Source organism: Octopus bimaculoides, chromosome 10 (assembly GCF_046866305.1).
Source record: "Octopus bimaculoides isolate indiv1 chromosome 10, ASM4686630v1, whole genome shotgun sequence".
Lineage (NCBI taxonomy): Eukaryota > Metazoa > Mollusca > Cephalopoda > Octopoda > Octopodidae > Octopus > Octopus bimaculoides.
Window position 1 is genome coordinate 54548468 of NC_142937.1, and position 5000 is coordinate 54553467.

General features: G+C 39.8%; 1 protein-coding gene across 31 annotated transcripts in view; it reads left to right on the forward strand.

The window, feature by feature from the left end:
• Positions 1-5000, forward strand: part of LOC106872761 (uncharacterized) — a 417879-nt gene that overhangs the window by 298724 nt on the left and 114155 nt on the right. For 2 of the 31 annotated variants that reach the window (XM_089358669.1, XM_089358671.1), the window contains exon 1: positions 4851-5000. This exon is cut by the window's right edge and continues 854 nt beyond it. The exons of 27 other annotated variants lie outside the window; for them this stretch is intronic. The gene's annotated coding sequence lies outside the window, so the exon portion shown is untranslated. Of the gene's footprint in view, positions 1-4717 lie in introns of those variants that run through there. 2 more of the 31 variants (XM_089358662.1, XM_089358651.1) reach the window with 2 other exon arrangements.

The following is a 5000-nucleotide window of genomic DNA, read 5'->3' on the forward strand; positions in this document are numbered from 1 at the left end:
GTTGTCTTGGTTTTCTACAGTCTCCTCAGTTCTCTGGCTAGATCTGGATATTTCTCAGTTTTTTCTATTTCTTTGCTATCAACTCTGCTATCATAGGAAATTACAAAATCTATGAATTTACATTGTTTATTTTGTCTTCTATGATCATATCTGGCCTTCTGCCTTCAATAGTATGGTTATTTTTTATGAAGAAACCTGCAAGATCTTGTAATTCTCATTTTCTGTCAGATCTGCTGGTTTGTGTTCATTATTGCTTTTAGTGTGGAGTGCATTGTGAGCAGCTCTTTAGTTCTTAGTTCTGTAGCTCAACCTTTGTTTCAGAAAGGGAGCAGAGTATTTCTGTATGAGTATAGCCCGTGTATTTATGGTTTTAATGGTGCTCCCACCATTTAATTTTGTTTTGAGTGCCTTCCTAGTTCTCTTTTTGTACTTTCTCTCTCAATTCTTCTTCCATTTTTTCCTATTGTTTTGCAGCACTCTTAGATATATGTACCACTCATTATTCCACAGCAATCAAATGATGTTGTCTTGTGGTAATGTTATGCCATCATAGTTTACCTTCTGTTCTCTCTTCATAATTAGCACTGTGCATTTATTTACCTCAAACTGTATTCCAGTATCTTTACTCAGTGTTTGGATCGAAAAGTCTATGACAAAGAGTAACGGAGAGAGCAAGTCTCCTTGGAAAATGCCCCTGTGTATTTTCATGTTGCCTAACAATTCATTTGCACATGTCAGTTCTACTTGCTTGATATTTCATATATGCATAACAATTAAACTGTTGGAAAAGAAGAATTCTTAACATCAGGCTACAACAGGTAATGTTAGATGCCAAGAATTTTCCTGTCTCCTAGCTGTCCCTAATTAAATTTTTTTCTGGAGTTCTTGCTATTATTATTATGAGTTTTATTATTATCATAATATGTTCTGTGTTCAAATATCGCTGAGGTTGACTTTGTCTTTCATCCTTTCTGGCTTGATAAATTAAGTACCAGTCAAGTATTCTCCCCTAAATTTCAGGCCTAGTGCCCAAGGTAGAAAGGATTCTTGTTGTTATTGTTGCTTTTGCTGCTGCTGCTGTTGTTGTTGTTAAAAAGGCAGCAAGCTGGCAGAACTGTTTGCAGGACATGCCTTTCGGGGTCGATAAATAAGTACCATTGAGCACTGAAGTTGGTATAGGAGTGGCTGTGTGGTAAGTAGCTTGCTTACCAACCACATGGTTTCGGGTTCAGTCCCACTGTGTGGCACCTTGGGCAAGTGTCTTCTACTATAGCCTTGGGCCGACCATAGCCTTGTGAGTGGATTTGGTAGATGGAAACTGAAAGAAGCCCATCATATATATGTGTGTATGTATATATATATATATATATATATGGGAGAATTTACGAAAAAAAACAACAGACGAGGACAGGTGGTGTAAACAACAAAAGGATGTATTAGTTTAACGTTTGGGAATAGAGAAAGTCTTTAACGTTTCAAGCTACGCTCTTCAACAGAAAGAAATAAAGAGAAAAACAAGGAAAAAAAAATTTGAATATAGTGGTCAGCGATCTATCATGGCGACTGCCAGACAGAAAGTTCACACAGGAGAGCTAAGAAAAAGTAGAGATAACAAAGGGGAAAGAAGCGGTGACCCCAAATGTATGTGTGTGTATATGTTTGTATGTCAGTGTTTATCCCCCCCCCCCAGCATCCCTTGACAACCGATGCTGGTGTGTTTACATCCCTGTAACTTAGCGGTTCGGCAAAAGAGGCCGATAGAATAAGTACTAGTCTTACAAAGAATAAGTCCTGGGGTCGATTTGCTTGACTAAAGGCGGTGCTCCAGCGTGGCCACAGTTAAATGACTGAAACAAGTAAAAGAGTAACCCCATACCCACATATTTCAGGCCTTGTGCCTATAGGAGAAAGGATTATTATTATTGTTGTTATTTTGTTGGTTTTAGGTGAGCTGACACTACCATTAGCATGCTTAGAGGAATTTCTTCTAGCTGGTTAGATTCTGAGTTCACATTCTGCTGTGGTCAATTTCTCCTTTCATCCTTTTGGTGGTGGTGGTGGTGGTGGTGGCAGTAAAATAAAATACCAGTCCACCAGCAATAATTATAACTAAGAGATTCATCATAAAATGAACTTTCAATTCAATTTAAATACTTATTTTTGATGCAATTGACTTACCCCCACACCCTCAAATTTCTGGCCTTCTGCCAAAATTAGAAAGAATTATTATCAGCATCATTTCCCTATCTCATGTCAATGTTCTGCTCCTCACCCTAGTAACTCACTTTTTGTGTGTGTGTGAAATCATAGTGGGGTGAAGAGAGAGATGTACAAGACAGCAGACAGTTTCTCTTCACTTTCTTTCTCATACACATACACATAAGTGTACACATTCCCCTGCATACATTCACGCATGTGCGCACACACATACACTTACTTTCAAGCCAAGCAGCAGTTCATTGCTCAGGCAGTCTGACTGCCTGTCTGCCTGTCTGCCTGCCTGACTTATTATTTATTCTACTTCGCCACCACCCCTTCTCTCATCTCTCCCTCCCCTGAAGGCAAGTAGATAGAAAGAAGTCAGAAGATAAGACTTTTTCTTTGGAGTTTTGGAGTAAAACACTCAATTTTAACATTTAGAGGACTCTTTGAGGGGATTCCTTCCTCACCCCTACTTAATCACTTCATTTAGTTTACTGTTTAATTAAAAGAAAAAAAAATCTTGTGGATAGGGAGGATGGTTTTGAAATGTATTGGGCTTTCTTCTGTTTTCAGATTCCACATAACTTATTCTGTATGTGTGTGTGTGTGTGTGTGTGTGTGTGTGTGCATATCTTACACTATATATATTACATATATAAGATATATATATACACACACACGCACACAGAATAAGTTTATATATATATATATATATATATATATATATATAAAAGTGAGTTCAATTAGAGGTTATAAAAACCATCTAGGATATTTGTATCCAATGAATTACTGGTGTTATATATGTATATATGTATATATACATGCACATACACTATGCTGAGACCCCCTTCATTCATGACTGACCATAGGATTGCACCAAGAAAGTTACCCTCCCAGGTACAAGTCCAGGCAAGGTTGTTTATGGAAGACCAGCAGTTGCCCATGCATACTGGCTTCCCTGATACAGCTTGACACCTGTGACGTCACAACTCATTTCTACAGCTGAGTGAACTGGAGCAATGTGGTGTCTTGCTCAAGAATACAACACACAGCCTGGCCCGGGATTTGAACTCACAGCCTCACGATCGTAAGCTCGACGCTCTGACCACTGAGCCATGTGCCTTCACACATACACTAATATACATATATTATCTTAGGAGTAACTGTGTGGTAAGTAGCTTGTTTACCAACCACATCCTTCCAGGTTCAGTCCTACTGCGTGGCACCTTGGGCAAGTGTCTTCTACTATAGCCTCAGGCCAACCAAAGCCTTGTGAGTGGATTTGAAAGATGGAAACTGAAAGAAGCCCGTCGTATGTGTGTGTGTGTGTGTGTGTGTGTGTGTGTGTTTGCCCTCCCACCATCGCTTGACGACCGAATGCTGGTGTGTTTACATCCCCGGAACTTAGCGGTTTGTCAAATGAGTTCGTTAGAATAAGTACTAGGCTTACGAAGAATAAGTCCTGGGGTTGGTTTGTTTGACTAAACATGGTACTTCACCATGGCTGCTGTCAATTGACTGAAATGAATAAAAGAGCACGCACGCACGCACGCACGCACGCACGCACGCACGCACGCACGCACGCACGCACGCACGCACGCACGCACGCACGCACGCACGCACGCACGCACGCACGCACGCACGCACGCACGCACGCACGCACGCACGCACGCACGCACGCACGCATAAATAAATAAATAAATAATAATATTAGGGATAAAAACCCAAATTTACGGCTAAAGACTCAATTAAATTAAATCTATTAAAAATTATGTGACTGGATTTTCATAGATTAGTTCATGAACTTTGGTTCTTTTCTCTAAAACTATATATATATATATATATATATATATATATATATATATATATATATATATATATATGTGTGTGTGTGTGTGTATTTTACACTGTATATATAGATATATGTATATATATCTTACACACACACACACATACACATCTTTTACAATACTTAGTCCTGAAAACACTCATACATATGTTCACTCACCCACACACATTCTCATACTACACACATATACATATACACATAACCTTCCTCATTTAAAAAAAATTCTGTTAATTATTAAATCTGTTTTGTTAACCCGCCTCTTTGTCAAATGTTTACAGATATTCTTTAACTCTATTGAGTTTATTAGTCTCTAGTCTCTTTAAATTGTGTGTGTGTGTGTGTGTGTGTGTGTGTGTGTGTGTGTGTGTGTGTGTGTGTTGGCCCCTGCAACTTGATTTGATTTAGGCAGCTGGCCAGAAGCATGCCTCTCTGCTATTTTTATCTCTCCTGATTAATGTTTGCCACATGTATCCAATCAAAAGTTGGGGGATGCCTGCTGCTGCTGATGTTGTCAATGATGATGATGATGATGCTTTCCTGCCTCCTCTAATAGTGAAACAAATAGATGGCAGTTCCTTCACTCCTTGTTATTCTCTTGACACTCCTCACAGCTGCTTCTGTGAGGGAAGGGGGAGAGAGAGGAAGAGTGAGAGAGAGAGAGAGAGAGGAAGAGTGAGTGAGAGAGAGAGAGAGAGAGAGAGAGAGAGAGCTGGTTGAAGAGAGGAAGTGAGAGAATTGGGGGTGGGATTGGTTTGTGGAGTGGGGTGTTATCAACCTAGATTAAGGCCAGCTAGTATATACATTCCTGTTGAAATGCTCAGTGTGAGCAGACACAGAGAGCAAGCAGCTCTGTAGTGGCTCCTGTAGTGGTCTAGAAGAAGCTAGACAGATAGCTGTCCAGGGTCTGTCTCTCTCACACACACATACATACACACACACACATAAACCC